Source organism: Saimiri boliviensis, chromosome 3, assembly GCF_048565385.1.
Source record: "Saimiri boliviensis isolate mSaiBol1 chromosome 3, mSaiBol1.pri, whole genome shotgun sequence".
In the NCBI taxonomy this organism is placed as follows: domain Eukaryota; kingdom Metazoa; phylum Chordata; class Mammalia; order Primates; family Cebidae; genus Saimiri; species Saimiri boliviensis.
In genome coordinates, this window is record NC_133451.1 from 174080916 (window position 1) to 174103896 (window position 22981).

General features: G+C 39.5%; 1 long non-coding RNA gene across 3 annotated transcripts in view; it reads left to right on the forward strand.

The window, feature by feature from the left end:
- Positions 1-22981, forward strand: part of LOC104652994 (uncharacterized) — a 120567-nt gene that overhangs the window by 44230 nt on the left and 53356 nt on the right. Inside the window, exon 4 of one of the 3 annotated variants that reach the window (XR_012517049.1) lies at positions 2222-2304. The exons of 1 other annotated variant lie outside the window; for it this stretch is intronic. This is a non-coding gene — a long non-coding RNA (uncharacterized LOC104652994). Of the gene's footprint in view, positions 1-453; positions 1650-2221; positions 2305-22981 lie in introns of those variants that run through there. One more of the 3 variants, XR_012517050.1, reaches the window with a different exon arrangement.

Below are 22981 nucleotides of genomic sequence, written 5' to 3' on the forward strand. Positions count from 1 at the left end.
ATAAAATGACCTCTAAAACAATGGTGCAGTAATGTGGTCAGAGCAGTGTGTTTAGAGTCTGAACATCAAGAATGTAATCTTTGACAACTGTCTTATTCTCTGGGTGTCCTGTGAGTTGCATTTCTCTTTCTGTAAAATATACACAACATTTTATCTACTTCAATAGGAATAGAAAAAAATATTGAGAACTCTCTTGGCATTGCATTTTTTGTATGAGAACCTTTAATTTTTTTGAGAGTCACAGCTCATTTACTTTCAGATTGCATCTGTGTTATGGTTTCATTTTTGTAGTCCTTGCGTATCCACTATTTTAGCTCCTGATACTACTCCAAATTATTTTTTGTCACCAAACCAAAAACAAAAAAGGCCCTGAATAGCCTCTGTAGGTCTTTATGTTTTTCTTTAGTGTAATACCTCTAGAGAACAGTTTATTTTAACTCCCTTCTTTTCTAGATTGTTCATATTGGAAGGCAGACTTTCTGAACTCTTCTCAAGTGATGATAAAATGGACTCATTGATAAATCTTTCTGGTACAGATTTTCAAAACTTCCATCTATCCACTGTACTTTCATGTTAAAGAAAGAATGGAAAGTCATCTCTAAAACAAGATAACTTCAGCTCTGGGGCTGAGGAGGCCAGCCTGCCACTGGGTAGTTTTGATATCAGAAGGATTTCAAAACCTTTCCCCTGTGGAGGGTGAGTTATATACCCACCCTGGGGCATCAACATGAAGGTGCTGAGCAGCTTGCCATTGACAGAACACTGCAGGTCCCACAGGCCACTCCTGCTAAAGTGTAACTGAAGTTGTTCTCACAGAAGTGCCATCCACACAACCCACCCAGGGGGACTGTGGTTCTACACTGACTCAGTGATCAGAGTGGGGACATTTTCTTATTCCTCCAGAGACTGACAAGAGACGGGACCTGAAGCTACCTTGATCTCACAACTGCATCCTGATACATACATTTTATTGCCATGATGGGAATAAATTACTCTGAGGCTCCCAATAATGGCGGTTTTGGTTTTGGCAAATGAGGCTCTGAGGTTAGATCCCACAAACCTCTACTTCTATCAATGGAGATTGCAATGTTCATGTAAATTATCTGCATAAATTCAGTGTCAATCTATTCAGACAAGGACCAATGTTATTTTTAGAGAAAGAACTTGAATATAAGCAGGTAATTTTCAAGAGCTTTCTTTTTACAAATTGCCCATTCATTACAGAAGGGTGCCATGAGATCAGATTGGGTGCGGTCGTGGCTCACTTCTGCTTCCAATGACTCCGTTTTCCATGACTCAGCCTTTGCATGGGCCAGGAGGTTGAGCAGAAAGCAGCTTTGGCCACATAAGTGATGTTGGGACACAGGCATTTTAGGAAGGGTGGAGGATGCAGTGACTACCAACGTAAATAAATCCTCTTTCCTCAGAATATTGGTTATGTGAAAATTATTTCTTTTCTCTTTTTTTAAGGTTTTTATAAAATTACTCTTGGATTGATTGCATGAATTTTGTTGTTGTTGTGTTTTTTTCTATAATTTTTGACCTTCAAAGCGCAAAGAGGCAATCTCATTTGCACAGCAGTAAGAGATGCAGGTTATTCCATTGTGTGTGTGTGTGTGTGTGTGTGTGTGTGTGTGTGTGTGTGTGTGTGTGTGTTGAGACAGAATATCACTCTGTCGCCCAGGCTAGAGTGCAATGGTGCAATATCGGCTTGAACCTCCTGGGTTCAAGCAATTCTCCTGCCTGAGCCTCCCAAGTAGCTGGGATTACAGGCATGTGCCACCACGCCTGACTAATTTTTGTACTTTTAGTAGAGACAGGGTTTCCCCATGTTGACCAGGCTGGTCTCAAACTCCTAACCTCTGGTGATCTGCCCGCCTCCACCTCCCAAAGTGCTGAGATTACAGGCATGAGCCACGGCTCCTGGCCGTGTGTGTGTTTTTAAAAAAGCTTTATAACAAATATATACATGCAGCTGACAGAAGTAATAGTCTCATTTTACATGTGTGTTAATTCTCTTAACGATAACACTAAATGCAAAACAGGTGCTGGAAAAAGCCTAAAGCAATTATAGTAGGGATGACACATCAGTAGTTGTTATAATGACTTAACAATTAAGGGTTCACTGAAAATCTTGTTAAACTCAGGAGACTGTTCAGCATCATCATCATCTTGTGGAAGGGCAACAATTAAGCTATTGCTTTACCATGTCGTTATTCAGAACTGAAACCGCCCTTTGGATTCATGTGTCTTCATTTCCCAGCCTGCTCATTTTTATTGAATGACATGGTTATGGGACTCTGGTAAGTTTTGATTCACCTTCTGTTAGGAGGTTTATTTTTACGTATTTTCTGTTAAAGGCCCCTTACCCCTAGCTTAAACCATAAATGAAATTACACATTTTGCAAACTATGCTCAAGTCACATGTGTCTTTATTTAGTAAAATTATATAGACCATATCTACTGTAAATATTTTTATTGTCAGTGCTGAAACTCTGACCATATGGGGGGAAGTTAACAAAGCAGACTCACAATCAGTTGAAAATGCTTTTCAAAGACTCAAAATGTGAACCTAATTTCTACCAATGTCAATTTTTAGAATGGTAGAAGTTAAGTTAAGATTTCTTCTTCCAGATGCTAAAATCCCAGTTAGCGTCACTTCTTTTATTCTCTTTCTTATTCTTTTTCAAAAAATTGTCTTGGATAAGATGTCAGTTACATGTGTACTATTCCTGCTTTCACTTAAAGGCTATAATTAAGTCTTTTGTTTGTTCCGACTGCAGTTCCTTCCTGGCATTGGATAAGAGCTAAGCTATTGCTTCTCTAGGTTCTTCCCTCAATAAAAGTGGAAGTAACAGTAAAATGATTACTGCTTTTCTAATGTGAATTATAATACACCTGACAAAACAAATTCACTTTAATATAAAGTGGGATGTAGAATTTTATTTCATCAGCCACTTGTCAAGCTAACCCATTTAGGAATTCTAATGTAGTTTTCAACCTTTGCATTAAACATGTTTCTTTTCATTTTCATTCTCAAAAAATTCATCAAATTTCAAATGACATGCTCTTTCTAGGGTCTATGTATGCTTTCACTTTTTAATAGCAATTAACATACTACGTGAAAAGTATTACTTCATTTTATCTACTCTAGTTTTTTGAGGTCAGAGTTACACTCAGTTTAGCACGTTTTCGAGCTAGGTGCTAGGAAATGTACCCTTCTTTTTGGTTACTGTTATGCAACCTAGAGTCATTTTTATTATGAAGGAGTAAACTGGGCATTGGAAAAAACAAAACTAATCCCCTAATCTTAGAATATAAGATTAGGTGTATAGTAAATATCTTTAAACTACTTAGCAACCTGAAAAACATCAACCAATAACTTCACTTTTTTTAGGTGACTCTTAATTATTATGAACTCCTCTGCAATTAGGCAACCAAGACCCTAAGGAGTTTAAGATTAGAAAGTGTTAATGGGAATAATCTAGCTTTCAGACTTCTTGTTCTGTGTTTCACAACCAGATGAAGGGGCTGCAGCCCTCATCGCCTGAGGACATAGTCTCTCCATTCAGCTTTTGTGAACAGAGACTTCATGATTTTCTTCCTGCGATTGAAGATCCTCTGTGGTGTGACTTTTCCTTGATTATTTGAAAATTTACACATCCTCCCTGCCATGCCTTTGCTTCAGCCCAGTCTTCCATCCATGAATGCACCCGGCCTGATTCTGCCTCCTTCCTTGTGCCCCACCTTTCCCTCACGTCTTGCTGGCTGCTCTTTTTCACCACTTGGTTTTCCATCCTTTAGGGTTCAGCTCTGGTCTTATCTTCTCCATTATGTACTATTAACATCGGTCTGTCCTTCCTCTAACTCTAAAATTTACAGCTATACTATTTTATATTTTTATTTTGTTTATATGTGGCTTTATATTATATGCTCCTTATGAACTATGTTTTTTTTATGTCTAGGTCTATCATTAGCAACACAATAGTTTTATATACCTTATGTAATGTAAGGGTCAAAAATGGTCAATGTGCTCCTTTGGCTCCCTGTCCATCATCCCATTTTTGGTGATTTCAATTGGAGACAATAAGCAACATGAATCAATCAGAGTACAGTCAGGAAAAAAGAGCCCAGACCAAGTGGTTTCATTGAGAGAATTTAACATGGGGAACTGGTTCCAAAGAGATGGGACATACTAAAAACGCAAACAACAAATGGTGAAGGCAGGTATTTGCCAAAATAGGAAGTTACCAGCACCTTTCTAGAGGAGGTGGTTTCACCACAGTTCAGGAGCTGGGGCTGCTCAGTGGGTGCTGGGGCCACCAAGGATAGGACTTTCCCAGGGAAAGCTGGGACCATGGAGGAGACACAAGCACTATCAGAAATACTGGCCAAAGCAAGGAAGGGAGGAGCGTACCCTGGCTTCTCCCCATCTACATTCCAGACTCCTGCCAGTGACTTCTCTAACCAAACTAAACAGAAGCCAATTAGCAAAGAAGCACAGGCAATGTGTTTTGCAGAAATCAACACTTCGTGATTCAGAGCAGAACAGGGGAAGCAGAGGAAAGAAATCTAAGAGTAAATGGGCAAATTATTAACACAGTGATGGAGCGGAACTGGACAAATTCAAAGCTATTCTACATGTGGTGGGAACTACAAATAGTCCAATAAGTCATAAGTAACTTGTTTCCAACATCTTTCCTAGGATTACTATTTCTGAATGATCACAAGTTAATAATTTAGGCTTCTTAAATAATAATGTATGATTCCTTTTATTTTATTATAAATTATAAAATGCAAAATATTTCTGTCTCTCCTTGGCTTGTGTCAAAGAATTGCAACTATTCTTCATTTAAATGTAATGTATAAAGGAATAATTTCCAAAATATATCTTCTAATTGAATCTAATCTAATTATAGCCACTTCCCAATTTACACCTATTCAATATATTTTCCATCTGTTAACATATCTAAAACTAATCTCATCCTTTTGTTATTAGTTGAGACTTTTTCATTTAAAAGTGATGGAAATCCAACTCAAATTAGAATAAGCAAAGTAGGAAGCATATTGGCTCAATCTAACTGGGAAATCTAAATCTAAATCTTATATATCAGGGATAGCAGAATTCAGGAGTTTAAATGATATTACTTAAATTCACTCTTTCTCTCTTGTTCACTCACAAAACTCTGCCTGCCTTTGTTTAATTTCACTCTCGGGCTAGCTAGCTTCATGTGTGATATGCATAGAATTCCTGGAAGAAACTCATATTGGGATGCCTGGATCTCATGCCCAACTAGAGAACCATTCCCTAAGGCCAAGTTTACAGTGGATTTTGATTAGCTAGACCTAGGTAAGGAAAGTACCATTTGGTGTGGGATTGGGGGTGTTATCTTCCACATCCAAATCATATTAGTTTGGGAAGGAGGTTGTTTCCAAAAATTGGGATACTGAGAGGATTAAATATATATATATATATATATATATATATATATATATATATATATATGTGTGTGTGTGTGTGTGTGTGTATTCACTATACTCTTCCTTCCTACTACTACCAATTTCTTTAAAAATTTTTTGGTTTTTGGACAGGCAAACTGGCTCATACTTGTTGTCCCAGCAATTTGAGAGGCCAAAGTAGGAGGATCACTTGAGCCCAGGAGTTCTAGACGAGCCTAGGCAACAAAGTGAAACCCCATCTCAAAAAAGAGAGAAAGAGAAAGAAAGAAAGAAAAGAAAGAGAGAAAGAATTCACTAGGCATGCTAGTGCACAGCTGTAGACCCAGCTACTTGTGAGGCTGATGTGGGAGGATTGCTTGAGCCTGGAAATTCAAGGCTGTGGTGAGCTGTGATAGTGCCACTGCACTCCAGCCTAGGCAACAAAGCAAGGCCCTGTCTCAAAAAACAAATTGTTTTCACTGTCACAATTTTGTCAACCATGCGAGTTATAAACTGTCTACTCCTGAATTTTTGCAATCATCAAATCCTATCACTTTTTCCTTGGAAATTAATTCTCATATCTGTCATTTACTTTTATTTTCAATTGCTACCACTCTGATTTAGACCTGGTTTTCTCAACCTTGGAACTGTTAACATTGTGGGTCAGGTGACTTTTTTGGTGGGATATTCTCCTGCACTGTGTAGGATGTCTCTACCTCATGGATGCCAGAAGCACTCTTCCCAGTATGACAGCATAAAATGTCTCTTGGGGCAAAATATCCTCTGGTTGAGAATCTCCGATTCAGACATTTGTTAACTTACACTTGGACTACTTTGCTAGTCTTTTTAAATTTTATTTTATTATTTTATTTTATTTTTGAGATGGAGCCCCCCCGTCTCAAAGGGATCTCTGTTCACTGCAGGAAAAGAAAAGGAGAAGCACCAGAGCTGGGCTTTAGAGGATGCATAGGAGTTTGAGTGGCGCAATCTCAGCTCACTGCAACCTCTTCCTTCTGAGTTCAAGTGATTCTCCTGCCTCAGACTCCTGAGTAGCTGGGATTACAGGCAGGTACCACCATGCCCAGCTAATTTTTGTATTTTTCTTTTCTTTTCTTTTTTTTTTTTTTTTTTTTGAGATGGAGTTTCGCTCTTGTTACCCAGGCTGGAGTGCAATGGCGCGATCTCGGCTCACCGCAACCTCTGCCTCCTGGGCTCAGGCAATTCTCCTGCCTCAGCCTCCTGAGTAGCTGGGATTACAGGCACGCGCCACCATGCCCAGCTAATTTTTTGCACTTTTAGTAGAGACGGGGTTTCACCATGTTGACCAGGATGGTCTCGATCTCTCGACCTCGTGATCCACCCGCCTCGGCCTCCCAAAGTGTTGGGATTACAGGCTTGAGTCACCGTGCCTGGCGCAATTTTTGTATTTTTAGTAGAGGTGGGATTTTGCCATGTTGGCCAGGCTGGTCTCAAACTCCTGGCCTCAAGTGATTCATCCATCTCGACCTCCTGAAGTGCTGGAATTACAGACGTGAGCCACTGCCTCCAGCCTACTTTGCTAGTCTTATATTTACTGTTTCTACTTTCATTACCTATCCTTTTACCTTTTTTAAATACAGCATTGCCAAGATAGTATCATTAAAATACCACATTGATTATGAAAATCCTTCTCTAAAATTTCTGCCAATTTTTCTCTACTGCCTGCTGATTAAAGACCAGATTCTTTTTTTTTTTTTTTTTCTTTTTTGAGATGGAATCTCACTCTGTCACCCAGGCTGGAGTGCAGTGTTATGATCTTGGCTCACCGCAACCTCCACCTCCTGGGTTCAGACAATTCTCCTGCCTCAGACTCCCGAGTAGCTGGGATTATAGGCATGAGCCATGATGCCCAGTTAATCTTTGTATTTTTAGTAGAGACAGGGTTTTGCCATGTTGACCAGGCTGGTCTTGAACCCTTGACCTCAGGTGATCCACCTGCCTCGGCCTGCCAAAATGCTAGAATTACAGGCATAAGCCACGATGCCCAGCCAAGACCAGATTCTTTAATATGGCATCTATAACCAAACTCACAACCTGTTACTACTCAGTTAAATTTAAGGGAATATTTTCCACTCAGAGTGGACTACCCATTGTTCCTTGGCTCTGCTTGCATTTTCCGAGTCATTGGTTTTGTTGCTCTGTCAGTCAGGAGTGTCTTCTCTCAACTTAGTTTGAATCAAACTCTCAGACTCCTATGCATCCTCTAAAGCTCAGCTCTGGTGCCACCTTTTCTTCTCCTTCAGGAGATCTTCCTTATATTTTTCCTTCATCCTTCCCAGTCCATGCTTATCCCACTGTTCTCACATTTTACCATGCTCTTATTATATTTTGGCTTGTCATTCATTTGACTCATAGCACATTCAGCTTGTCCTGTTATAATTTATGATCTTAACAAGACCTTATTATTACTACTCAATTATCACATCCTTGAGGGAAGAGATTCAAATATGAGATACTGTCTCTGATATCACCATTTAGATGTGCCTTAAGGCAAGTTGAGTTAATTTTCCTGTGTTTTTGTTTTTCCAACTGCTTCATGGAGAGTTACGCTCTTTCTTCCTGTCTCACTTCCTTTTTGAGGATAAAATAAATAAGGTGAATGCATTTCACAGAGTGACTACAAGGACTACAGAGTTCCTATGTGAATCTTCTCAAGATTTGCTGTGACTTGCTGTAGAAGGTCAGTATACTTTTGGGAATGGATAGGAAAGTTAACTTTGTAACAGTCTCAAGGGAGGTAGGAAAAATGGAGTCATGGGAATGTAGAATGGTGCAGCTACTTTGGAAAACAGTCTGGGAGTTCCTGAAATAGCTTCATGTGTGATATGCATAGAATTCCTGGAAGAAACTCATATTGGGATGCCTGGATGTTTATAACTTCTGATATAAAAAGGAATGAAGCATTGATAACAGGTTACAACACGGATAAACCTTGAAAACATCATGCTAAATAAAAGGAGATAGTAACAAAATATCTCGCATTATATCATTTCATTTTTATGAAATGCAAGGTGTGGTGGCTCACGCCTATAATCCTAGCACTTTGGGAGGCCGAGGTAGGTGGATCACCTGAGGTCAGGAGTTCAAGACCAGCATGGCCATCATGGTGAAACCCCATCTTTAAAAATAATAATATATTTTTTTTAAATTAAAAAACAAAAAAGAAATGCCCTGAATGGATAAACCCATAGAGACAGAAAATAGATTACTGGTTGCTTGGGACTGGAGGTGGGGGGAAGATGGAGGACAGATGGGCAATATCTAAAGCATACAGGGATTCTTTCTGAAGTGATAAAAATGTTCTAAAGTTGACTGTAGGGCTGGCATGGTGGCTCATGCCTGTAATCCCAGCACTTTAGGAGGCCAAGGTAGGTGGATCACTTGAGGTCAGGAGTTCAAGACAAGCCTTACCAACATTTAAAACACCATCTCTACTAAAAATACAAAAAAAAAAAAAAATCAGCTAGGCATGGTGTCATGCACCTGTAATCCCAGCTACTTGGGAAACTGACCCAGGAGAATTGCTTGACCCCAGGAGGTGGCAGTTGCAGTGAGCCAAGCTCGTGCCACTGCACTCCAGCCTGGGCCACAGAAGGAGACTCTGTCTAAAACAATAAAGCATAAATAAATAAATAAATAATAAAGTTGACTGTGGTTATTGTTGCATGTATCTGTGAAATGCACTAAATTGTATATTTTAGATGGACAAATTGTATGATGTGTGAGTTATATTTCAATAAAACTTATTTTTAAAAAATCACAAGCATTCCTATACACCAATAACAGACTTAAAGAGAGCCAAATCAACAATGAACTGCCATTCATAATTGCTACAAAGAGAATAAAATACCTAGGAATGCAACTAACAAAGAATGTAAAGGACCTCTTCAAGGAGAACTACAAGCCATTGCTCAACGAAATAAGAGAGGACACAAACAGATGGAGAAACATTCCATGCTCATGGTTAGGAAGAATCAATATCATTAAAAATGGCCATACTGCCCAAAGTAATTTATAGATTCAACGCTATCCCCATCAAGCTACCAATGACCTTCTTCACAGAACTGGAAAAACCACCTTAAACTTCATATGGAACCAAAAGAGAGCTCACATAGCCAAGTCAATGCTAAGCAAAAATAACAAAGCTGGAGGCAACATGCTGCCTGACTTCAAACTATACTACAAGGCTACAGTAATCAAAACAGCATGGTACTGGTACCAAAACAGAGATATAGACCAATGGAACAGAACAGAAGCCTCAGAGGCAATGCCACACATCTACAACCATCTGATCTTTGACAAACCTGACAGAAACAAGCAATTGGGAAAGCATTCCCTGTTTAATAAATGGTATTGGGAGAACTGGCTAGCCATGTGCAGAAAGCAGAAACTGGACTCCTTCCTGACACCTTACACTAAAATTACCTGCAGATGGATTAAAGACTTAAACATAAGACCTAACACGATAAAAACCCTAGAAGAAAATCTAGGCAAAACCATTCAGGACATAGGCATAGGAAAGGACTTCATGACTAAAACACCAAAAGCACTGGCAACAAAAGCCAAAATAGACAAATGGGACCTAATTAAACTCCAGAGCTTCTGCACAGCAAAAGAAACAATCATTAGAGTGATTCGGCAACCAAGAGAATGGGAAAAAATTTTTGCAATCTACCCATCTGACAAAGGGCTAATATCCAGAATCTACAAAGAACTAAAACAGATTTACAAGAAAAAAACAAACAAGCCCATTCAAAAGTGGGCAAAGGATAGGAACAGAAACTACGAAAGAAGACATATATGAGGCCAATAAACATATGAAAAAATACTCATCATCACTGGTCATTAGAGAAATGCAAATCAAAAATACATTGAGATACCATCTCACGCCAGTTAGAATGGAGATCATTAAAAAATCTGGAGACAGCAGGTGCTGGAGAGGATGTGGAGAAACAGGAACACTTTTACACTGTTGGTGGGAGTGTAAATTGGTTCAACCATTGTGGAAGACAGTGTGGCAATTCCTGAAGGACCTAGAAATAGAAATTCCATTCCAGCAATCCCATTACTGAGTATATATCCAAAGGATATAAATCATTCTACTGTAAGGACACATGCACACAAATGTTCATTGCAGTACTGTTTGCAATAGCAAAGACTTGGAACCAACCCAAATGCCCATCGATGATAGACTGGACAGGGAAAATGTGGCACATACACACCATGGAATACTATGCAGCCATAAAAAGATGAGTTTGTGTCCTTTGTAGGGACATGGATGAACCTGGAAACCATCATTCTCAGCAAACTGACACAAGAACAGAAAATCAAACACCGGGTGTTTAACAGTGAGAACACATGGACACAGGAAGGGGAGCATCACACACTGGGGACTGTTGGAGGATTTAGGGGAGGGACAGTGGGGGGTGGGGAGTTGGGGAGAGAGAGCATGGGGTAAAATGCCAGATATAGGTGATGGGGAGGAAGGTAGCAAATCACATTGCCATGTGTGTACCTATGCAACAACCTTGCATAGTTTTCACATGTACCCCCAAACCTGAAATGCAATAAAATATGTATTTTTAAAAAAACAAATCTAAAACTGACAGAAAGAAAGGATTCCACAATCTATCAATATCCGTTCAAGTTTCTTGAATCAAAGCAGGCAAGATAATCGAAGACTAAATTGTTAAGTCAATGGATTCTATCATAACGTGTTTTTAGTGTGAGTCCCTTGTTTGCCTGCCCTTAATTTATTCTTACTCCCCTGGCAGAAACTGCATTCTGCATTCTCTGCTTCTGTGCAGAGAATTGGATGCTGAACTTAGTGACTCACGGATCTGCAGAACTCTATTAATTTGCCATTACTAATTTTTGGTTTTAAACAGCTATGTCAGGTTGTCAAAATATACATTTTTATTATAAAGAATTTTACTTTGGGGAGTAGAGAGGAGAAAACCCTGGTTTCTCAAATATAGGGAACATTTGAACAGCATCAATTTCTGCAAGTACATTGTGGCCGATTTTACAGGACAGAGTTTATGCAGACCTGAGTTTTGGCAGTTGGAGGTAACCAGTTTTCTCTGCTTTCTCAGACATATGCTATGATTGCCACATAATGGCTGAAGAGTTTTCATTTCTTTGTGTAATACATACCTTGTTTTACATAAACTCAATTTCACCTTTCTTGTCTATTTCCTCTTTTAAGTATAACAGGAATTTGTAAGCCTCCCAACTCCTTTCTTAGGGGTGAACTTTTTAAACAACATGAGACTCTCCGGAAGTTTGGCCTTACCGTCTCTCCTGCAGATATCCCTCTGGTGTCTCTGGCATTCTGGGTTTCTTGGCTGTCACAATAGCCTGTGTTCCTTAACGCCTCCAGAGACCCTCTTCTCTTGGTGCTGGAGTGAAGGGAATGAAGAAGCCTCCCTGCTTTACTTTTCCCTTCTTCCATTGACAATTCAGCCTCTTCCATGTGTATCAAAAAGCAGTAATAAACACTTATTGAGCATCTACTGTATACCATTAATTATGTTGGGTGTTTTACTGCATCTCAACAACCCTACAAATCGGTACTATTATGTTGCCTATGTCTTTCTTTCTTTCTTTTTTTTTTTTTTTTCTTGAGATGGAGTCTCACTCTGTCACTAGAAAGGAGTGCAGTGGTGTGATCGACTCACTGCAACCTCCAACTCCCGGGTTCCAGTGATTCTCCTGCCTCAGCCTCTTTAGTAGCTAGGGTTACAGGCATGCACCACCATGCCAAGCTAATTTTCGTATTTTTGGTAAAGATGGGGTTTCACCATGTTGGTCAGGGTACGCTCAATCTCCTGACCTCATGATCCACTGGCCTCGGCCTCCCAAAGTACTGGGACTACAGGCGTGAGCCACCGTGTCGGGCTTATGTTGTCTGTTTCTAGATGAGCAAACCAAGTCTTTGAGGGGTGAAGCAACTTACCCAAGGTGTGGTGACCAGTTATTGGTAGAGCAAGGATTTTAACCTAGGCAGTCTTACCAGTACATTTCACTGCTCCCAGGATGCAAGTTCTTAAATACAAGTAGCTTAAATTTCTTTTGTGTGTTTGAACGGAATGATCACAAGTTGAGGGCTTTCACAGCGTGGGTGGTCACATGCTGGGAGGTCAGCTGCCTCTGAGTGTCATGACCTGCTGGCTGAGTCCTGCTCCCATAGTGTCAAGCTCCTGTCATGTGGCCCTTCCCAGGCAGCCTTCCCTGTTGTTGGTTTCTGGTAACCACTCCCTCCCATCCTCCACTTCAGGCCGCAGGTGGTCACACCTGCTGTACCAGCCCCATAGATTGCACTAATCCCTTGTGGTTTCTCTACATCCTGTGGATACCTTGGTAAACAGGTTTTTAATTAAACTTTCTTTGAATTTTCCTGGTATGAGCATGACACTTATTTCCTGCCGAAGCCCTAACTGATATAGTCCCTTGGGTGTTCATCCATACCTGACCTGGTTCCACCTCAGTTCACACCCATGCCTCACCTGGCTTGTGGAAAAACTCTACTCCCTTCCACAGGAGAGGAATGTGCATGTCTTCAGTTCTTTCTTGAATCCCGCAGGCTCAAGTGGGTTCCACCCGTCGGAGTAGACCTAGGGAGAGAGGGAGGCACAGGGCTCTTCAGCTGTAGTTCAGTCTTCCCACCTGGAAGGGCTGTGGGTCTGCTGGTGCCTTACTAATTACAACCCTCAAGGGCATATCCCTTATTATGTCAGAGACAACATGGACTAACAAAAAGAAAACCACCCTTTTATTAGCAGAACTCTGGTTAACACCTGCAGAAACACCAGGTCTTTATTATTGTGCCTAAAATCATCAGGTTCAGATTCTTTTCTACTCTGTCTTGGGGTTTGGCAGCATGAACAAAAGACCATAATAGCTTTAGTGGCTCCCTGGAGAACATTACCAACTGTCACTGAATTAACTTGATTCGGAATTTGGGGAGATGCTTTCCCACTCATCCTCATTCATAAGTGAATTGGGATTCACAGTCTTGTTTCTTTGGAATTATGTTTCTGCTTTAACTTTTCCTCCAAAATTCTAAATATAGGATTAAATACAGTCCTAGGGATGACCTTCAGGGAGGTGCCTAATATAGTTTTTGAAGGGTCAAGAAGTCTTCTGGCAGGAAGTGATGAGGGTTGGCCATGTCAGGAAAGGATTTTCTAGGTGGAGGGAACAGTGTGTGCAAAGGCACAGAGGCAGGCGACTGCATGAGCAATTTGGAGAAATGCAACACTGTGTGGTTCCCAGGGCTTATCCTGTACAAACATCCTCAGGTATCAAGGATGAGATCAGGTATGCTGTTATTAAGGCCACATCAGTTGTGTTTTGCTAGCATGTTTTCCAGCTGGTTAGTGCCTACGGTGAGCAACCATCCTAGTTTGCCCAGGACTGTCCCAGTTTTAACACTGAGATTCCCATGTTCCAGGGAACCCCTTACTTCCAGACAAACTAGGGCCATTGATCACTCTATGTGGTTACAAAAGTTGTTAAATATTTTGGACATCACTCTTGCCTTTAATAGATGTGCATTCATATATAATGTATTACACACACACACACACACACCACACACCACACACACACACACACACACACACATTCTTGAGTCCTTTTACAAGGTTATATCTTTACATATTCTTACTCTTTAGTTTGGAGCATGATTTCTACCTAGATACTGAATTCTCATGTATCATCTAAGATGACCTCCTCTCACCTTGACACTGTAAAGTATTTTTCCATATATGTAGTCTCTGAGGTATCTTGAACTTTCCTTTCCTGCTGTCAGATGAGCTCCCCTCAAGGATCTTTGAAGAACTCTCTTCAGACTTTTCTGCTTAGAGGAAATTCCTTTTTAAACTCAAAAGATAGCTGGCTGTATTAAAAGGAGTGCTGCTATGACTGGAATGTTTGAAGATAGTTCCAGAAATTGTGGCTTCGTTTTAGTTTTAATTTTAGTCTCCGAATTACGTATTTAATATAGACCAATTTTCAAGAATAGCAGATATCCCAGCTGATTTCTGTGGCAGGCAGAAGTGTTCTTCCTATCTGCTGTTCTCTGAGCCAAACAGCTGTGCTTTGAATCTGCTCCCCAGGCAGCTGCCTTATGCTGTGACCCTCCTGCACACTTCCTGCTTGATTGCCACACCTGGAAGCCCAGAATTCACTGGACAGACTGAACCAGGTGACACATACCACAGAGAAGTCTGTCATCACTCTTTCCTACACATGTCTGAAACTTACAGACATCTTAAATGATTTGCCAAAATTTAAATATCTGCACTGAGTTGTGGTAGGCCTGCTTAATGGTAAAGGCATATTCCACGTTTGAAAAATGTTTCACTTTGTTGTAGGCGAAATCATTAATCTGTAACTCTGTGAGTTCCTGTAACTACCTCCAAGCTGGCCGTGTTCTTATCATTATTATTATTTTTATTGTTTTTCTGGAAAATCATCTTTGGAAACACAGCAGGATGAACCACCGCCTACGTTCATGTCCCAAGGAATGCATGCCCCACTTCTGTGCTCAGAGTCACATTTCCTATGTATTAGCCCTTGCCAAAGCCATACCAATAGAAAAAAGCTACGTAGTTCCCTCTACTCTGGTCTGTTATGTCTGCTAAGCATTTGCTAATTAATTCACCAAATGGTCATGAAACTCTCCCATGTGGCAGACGCTGACAAGGGCATCCCCACCTCTGCTGTCCGACTGTTGGTGGCAATTCCAGACCACCTTGGGAGGCATATTTTGGGGAAGATACAAGTCAATCCACATTACATATTTCCAAGTCCCATCCCTATTTTTCAGTGTTTTTGAGGAAGAAATCTAAATACGATACCTTAGATCATGAAAAAATTTATTTCCATAGGAGCTGTATATTTTAAGAATTTAAAAGGGATTTGGCAAACCTGTGGTCATACTCTCTCCAGGCTCTCTTTTTCTCTTCATTTTCATGGACTTTTACCTATCTGTGGTTTTCCCTATCATTCCTGGAAGGTAGAACTGCGTCATATTAATTGTAGGATTCTCAACATTTAGTTAGTATCAGGTGTGCAAAAGATGCTCAAAAGTTGATTGGAAAACAATCACATGAATCACTTAACCCTGAGAGGTAAATGATCTGTTTAAAGTAAAAAACTAAGATGACGGGGGGATGGATGCAGCAAACCACCATGGCACGTGTATACCTATGTAACAAACCTGCACGTTCTGCCCATGTATCCCCAGAACTTACAGTATAATAAAATAAATAAATAAATAATGTTTTATCACTGACTGAATTTCAATGTGGAAATAAAGAAATAAAGATAGCATGTAAAAATAAATAAATAAATAAATAAATAAAGTGAAAAACCAGTTAGTGGTTTCTAGGTATACCCCAGTAATATGTAATTAGGACCATATAAGCCCAATAGTGAGAAGACTCAAAGTCAGCCCAAGCAAGACTGGGTGAAAGGCATGAGTCAGACAGACACACAAGTCTGGACAGACAAGCCAAGTCACCGTGAATTATTGCCTCCTTATAATAAAAAGATTCTGAAAAATTGACAATTTATGGGTGGAGCTGAGTAAAATGAAAAGTAAATAAATGCCTGGTCTAATCTGGAAAGAAGCAGGAAGAATCTCAAAGAAAACCGATACTCTATGTTATTTTAATCAGAAGGTTAAGGAGAGGAATCTGTTAATCTGACAAAAATTTTGATGATATGCTGCCATTTTTGGAGCAAAATTATATACACATAAAACAAATTGTGTAAGGGTATATGTATTAGTTTGTTGTCACACTACTATAAAGACATAAGGGGTAATTTATAAAGAAAAGAGGTTTAATCAGCTCCTGCTTCTGAGGAGGCCTCGGGAAACACAGTCATGACAGAAGGTGAAGGGGAAGCAGGTGCATCTTCACATGGCTGGCAGGGGTGGGGGTGGGGAGGAGGTGCTACACATTTTAAAACGAGCAGCACTAGGGGGATGGTATTAAACATTAGAAACTGCCCCCATGATCCAATTATCTCCCACCAGGCCCCATCTCCAACACTGGGGATTACAATTCAGCATGAGGCTTGGGTGAGGACATGGAGCCATAGCATATCAGTAAATATATTAAATTGTTAATAGAGATTGTCTTGAGGGTAGAATTAGTTGGTACTTTTGCTCTTTTCTTTTTTTGTTTTTTTCAACTTTTAAGTTCAGGGGTCCTTGTGTAGGTTTGTTACAGAGGTAAACGTGTATCATGGGGTTTGTTGTGCAAATTACTTCTTTGCCCAGGTATTAGCCTAGTACCCGTTAGTTACTTTTCCTGATCCTCTCCCTCCTCCCACCCTCCGCCTTCCAACAGGCCTGTGTGTGTGGTTCTCCTCTATGGCCCATGTGTCCTCATTATTTATCTCCCACTTACAGGTGAGAACATGTGATATTTGGCTTTCTGTTCCTGTGCTAGTTTGCTAAGGATGATGGCCTCCAACTCCATCCATGTCCTGCAAAGGACATAATCTCATTCTTTTTTATGGCTGCATAGTATTCTATGATTTATAAGTAACACATTTTCTTTATCCAGTCTATATTGATGGGCATTTAGGTTGATTCCATGTCTTCGCTATTGTGAATGTGCTGCAATGAACTTAACACACACATGTATCTTCATAATAGAATGATTTATATTCCCTGGGGTATATATCCAGTAATGGGATTACTGGGTCAAATGGTATTTCTATTTCAAGATCCTTGAGGAATTGCCACGCTGTCTTCCACAATGATTGCACTAATTTACCCTCCCACCAACAGTGTATAAGCATTCCTTTTCCTCTGCAACTTCACCAGCATCCATTGTTTTTGACTTTTTTTATCATAGCCATTCTGACTGGTGTGAGATGGTATCTCATCATGGTTTTGATTTGCATTTCTTTAATGATCAGTGATGTTGAGCTTTTTTTCCATATGATTGCTGGCTGCATGAATGTCTTCTTTTGAGAAGTGTCTGTTCATGTCCTTTGCCCACTTGTTAATGGGCTGTTCTCTTGTAAATTTAAGTTCCTTATAGATGCTGGATATCAGACATTTGTCTGATGCATAGTTTGCAAATATTTTCTTTCATTCTGTAGGTTGTCTGTCTACTCTGTTGATAGTTTCTTTTGCTGTGCAGAAGCTCTTTCATTTAATTAGATCTCATTCATCAATTTTTGCTTTTTTTTTGCAATCGTTCTTGGCATCTTCATGAAATCTTTGCCCATTGCTATGTCCCGAATGGTATGCCTAGATTGTCTTCCAGAATTTTCATAGTTTTGGGTTTCATATTTAAGTCTTTAATCCATCTTAAGTTAATTTTTGTATGTGGTGTAAACAGGGGTCCAGTTTTAATCTTCTGTATATGGCTAACCAGTAATCCCCTCAGCATTGATTGAATAGGAAATCTTTTTTCCATTGCTTGTTTCTATCAGTTTTGTCAAAGATCAGATGGTTGTAGGTGTGTGGCCTTATTTCTAGATCTCCTATTCTGTTCCATTGGTCTATATATCTGTTATTGTACCAGTATCATGCTGTTTTGGTTATTGTTGCCCTGTAGTATAATTTGAAGTCAGTAGTGGAATGCTTCCAACTTTGTTTTTTGCTTAGGATTCTCTTGGTTATTCAGGCTCTTTTTTTGTTCCACATAAATTTTAAAATAGGTTTTTCTAGTTCTGTAAAGAACGTGAATGGTAGTTTAATAGGAATAGCATTTGCATTAGTCTGTTCTCACACTGCTAATAAAGACACACCCGAGACTAGGTAATTTATAAAGGAAAGAGGTTTAATGGACTCACAGTTCAGCTTGGCTGGGGACTTCAGCACCATAATCATAGTGGTAGGCAAAGGAGCGGCAAAGGCGTGTGTACATGTTGGCAGGCAAGAGAGCCTGTGAAGGGGAACTCCCCTTTATAAAACCATCAGTGCTTGTGAGACTTATTCACTATCACAAGAACAGCATGGGAAAGTCCCACCCCCATGATTCAATTACCTCCCACCCGGTCTCTCCCATGACACAGGGGAATTATGGGAGCTACAATTCAAGATGAGATTTAGGTGAAGACACAGCCAAACCATATCAACATTGAATCTAAAAATTGCTTTGAGCAGTATGGCCATTTTAATGATATTGATTCTTTCTATCTATGAGCATGTAATGTTTTCTCATTTGTTTGTGTCATTTCTGATTTACTGGAGCAGTGGTTTGTACTTCTCCTTGCAGAGATCTCTCACCTCCCTAGTTGACTGTATTTTACTCTTTTTGTGGCAATTGTGAATAGGAGTTTATTTATGGTTTGGCTGTTGGTCTGACTATTGTTGGTGTATAGAACTGCTAGCAATTTTTGCATATTAATTTTGTATCTTAAGACTTTGCTGAGTTGCTTATCAGCCTAAGAAGCTTTTTGGCCAAGACTGTGGTTTTCTATATATAGGATTATGTCATCTGCAAACAGGGACAGTTTGACTTCCTCTATCCTTATTTGAATGCCCTTTATTTCTCGATCTGGCCTGATTGCCTTGGCCAGAACTTTTGATACAATGCTAAATAGTGGTGAGAGAGGACATCCTTGTCTTATACCAGTTTTCAAGGGGAATGCTTCCAGCTTTTGCCCATTCTGTATGATGTTGGTTGTGGGTTTGGCATATACAGCTCTTATTTTTAAGTATGTTCCTTCAATACCTAGTTTATTGAGAGTTTTTAACACGAAGGGATGTTGAATTTTATCTAAAGCCTTTTGTGCATCTATTGAAATAATCATGTGGTTTTTGTCTTTAGGTCTGTTTATGTGATGAATCATATTTATTAAATTGTGTATGTTGAACCAACCTTGCATCCCAGGGATGAAACATATTTGGCTGCAGTGAATAAGCTTTTTGATGTGCTGCCAGATTTGGTTTGCCAATATCTTGTTGAGGATTTTTACTTCAATGTTCATCAAGGATATTGGCCTGAAGTTTTCTTTTTCTTTTTCTTTTCTTTTCTTTTTTTTTTTTTTTTTTTTTTTGCATATCTCTGACAGGTTTTGGTATCAGGATGATGCTGGCCTCATGGAATGTTAGTTTTATTTCAATTTTTTTGACCTAAGTTCAGTAGGAATGGTAACAGTTCTTCTTTGTATAGCTGGTAGAATTCAGCTGGTCTTAGCTTTTTTTTTTTTTTTTTTTGGTTGGTAAGCTATTTATTACTGCCTTAATTTCAGAACTTGTTATTGGTTTGTTCAAGGATTTAATTTCTATCTGGTTTAGTCTTGAGAGGGTGTATGTGTCCAGAAATTTATCCATTTCTTCTAGACTTTCTAGTTTATGTGCATGGAGGTATTTATAGTATCCTCTATGGTTGTTTGCATTTCTGTGGGTTCAGTGATAATATCCCCTTATAATATCTGATTGTGTTTATTTGAATTTTCTCTTTTCTTCTTATTAGTCTAGTTAGCAATCTATCTATTTTATTAATTTTTTCAATCAACCAGCTTGTGGATTTGTTGATCCTTCTAATGGTTTTTTTGTGTCTCCATCTGCTTCAGTTTAGCTCTGATTTCAGTTATTTCATGTCTTCTAGCCTTGGGATTTGTTTGCTCTTGGTTCCCTAGTTCTTTTAGTTGTGATGTTAGGTTGTTAACTTGAGATCTTTCTAATTTTTTGATGTAGGCATTCAGTGCTATAAATTTCCCTTTTAACACTGCTGTAACTGTGTCCCCAAGATTCTGGTATGTTGGCATCTTTGTTCTCATTAGTTTCAAATAGCTTCTTGTTTTCTGCCTTAATGTCATTACTTACTCAAAAGTCATTCAGGAGCAGCCTATTCAATTTCCACTTAATTGCATGGTTTTGAGTGAATTTCTTAGTCTTGAGTTCTAATTTGATTGTTCTATGGTTCAACCAATGATTACAGTTTCAGTTCTTTTGCATTTGTGCAGGAATGTTTTACCTCCAATTATGTGATCAATTTTAGCGTAAGTGCCATGTAGTGATGACAAAGATGTATATTCTGTTGTTTCAGGGTAGAGAGATCTGTAGATATCTATCAGGTCCATTTGATCCAGGGCTGAGTTTAGGTCCTGAATATCTTTGTTAATTTTCTGTTTCAATGATCTGTCTAATATTGTCAGTGTGGTTTAAAGTCTCCCACTATTATTGTGTGAGAGTCTAAGTCTCTTTGAAGGTCTCTAAGAACTTGTTTTACGAATCTGAGTGATCCTACATTGGGTGCATATGTATTTAGAATAGTTAGCTCTTCTTGGTGAATTGAACCCTTTATTGTTATGTAATGCTCTTCTGTGTGTGTGTGTGTGTGTGTGTGTGTGTGTGTGTGTGTGTTTTAAATCTTTGTTTTAAAGTCTGTTTTCTCAGGCACTAGGATTGCAACCCCTGCTTTTTTCTGTTCTCCATTTACTTGGTAGATGTTCCACATCCCTGTATTTTGAGCCTATGTGTGTCATTGCATGTGAGATGGGCTTCTTGATGCAGCATGTCAGTGGGTCTTGGTTCTTTATCCAGCTTGCCACACTGTGTCTTTTCTCTTTTTTTTTGAGACAGAGTCTTGCTGGAGTGCAGTGTTATGATCTTGGCTCACTGCAACCTCTAGCTCCCATGCTCAAGCAATTCTCCTGCTTCAGCCTCCTGAGTAGCTGGATTACAGGTGTGTGACACTGCACCCAGATAATTTTTGTATTTTTAGTAGAGGTGGGGTTTTGCTGTGTTGGCCAGGCTGGTCTTCAACTCTTGACCTCAGGTGATCTGCCCATCTTGGCCTCCCAAAGTGTTGGGATTACAGGCATAATCCACCACACCCAGCCCTCTATGTCTTTTAATTGGGATATTTAGCCCATTTACTTTTTTTTTTTTTTTTTTTTTTTTGAGACAGAGTTTCGCTCTTGTTACCCAGGCTGAAGTGCAATGGCGCGATCTTGGCTCACCGCAACCTCCGCCTCCTGGGTTCAGGCAATTCTCCTGCCTCAGCCTCCTGAGTAGCTGGGATTACAGGCACGCACCACCATGCCCAGCTAACTTTTTGTATTTTTGGTAGAGACGGGGTTTCACCATGTTGACCAGGATGGTCTCGATCTCTTGACCTCGTGATCCGCCCGCCTCGGCCTCCCAAAGTGCTAGGATTACAGGCTTGAACCACCGCGCCCGGCCAGCCCATTTACATTTAAGGCCTGTATTGCTGTATGTGGATTTGATCTTGTCATCATGAAGTTAGCTGGTTATTTTGCAGACTTTTTATGTGATTGCTTTCTAGTGTCACTTATCTGTGTACTTCATGGTGTTTTTGTAGTGGCTAGCAATGGTTTTTCTTATCCATATTTAGTCCTTCTTTCAGGAGCTCTTGTAAGGCAGATCTGGTGGTAATGAATTCCTTCAGCATTTGCTTGTCTGAAAAAAATTTTATTTGTTCTTTACTTACGAAGTTTAGTTTGGGTGGATATGAAATTCTGGGTTGGAAATTCTTCTCTTCAAGAATGTTGAATATCGGCCCCCAGTCTCCTCTGGCTTGTAGGGTTTCTGTTGAGAGGTGTATTGTTAATCTAATGGGCTTTTTTTTTTTTTTTTTTTTTTTCCTGTAGATGACCTGACCTTTCTCTTTAGCTGTCCTTAATAGTTTATCTTTCTTTTGACCTTGATAACCTGATGATTATGTTTCTGGGGGATGATCCTCTTGTGGAGTATCTTACTGAGCTTCTCTGCATTTCCTGAATTTGAATGTTGGTCTGTCTAGCTGGTTTGGGAAAGTTCTCATGGATAATAGCCTGAAATGTGTTTTCCAAGTTGGTTCCATTCTCCCCATCTCTTTCAAGTACACTAATCAATCATAGATTCAGTCTCTACATTTTCCCATATTTTGTGTATTCCTTTTCATTCTTTTTTCTCTATTCTTGTCTGCCTTTCTTATTTCAGAAAGACAGTCTTCAAGCTCTGAGATTGTTTCCTCTGCTTGGTCTATTCTGCTACTAGTACTGTGATTGCATTATAAAATTCTTATATTGTGTTTTTCAGCTCTATCGGGTTGGTTACATTCTTCTTTATACTGGCTATTTTATCTGTCAGTTCCTGCAGTGTTTTATCATGATTTTTAGCTTCCTTGCATTGGGTTACAATGTGACTCTTTAGCTCAGTGAAGTTTGTTTTTATCCATATTCTGAATTCTACTTCTGTCATTTTAGCCATATCAGCATCAGCCCAGTTCTGAATCCAGCTCTGAACCCTTACAGACATTTAGAAAAGAGAAAGCTCTCTGGCTTTTTGAATTTCCAGTGTTTTTATGCTGATTCTTTCTCATCTTTGTGGACTTACCTGTCTTCAGTCTTTGAGGCTGCTGACCTTTAGACTTCTGAATTTTTTTTTTTTTTTTTTTTAACAGTCTGGCCACTTTATTGTAGGGCTGCTGCAATTTGCTGGGGATTCACTCAAGTTCTCAGTCACCTCAGATTTTCTCGTACCTATAGGTATCACCAGCGAAGGCTGTAAAAG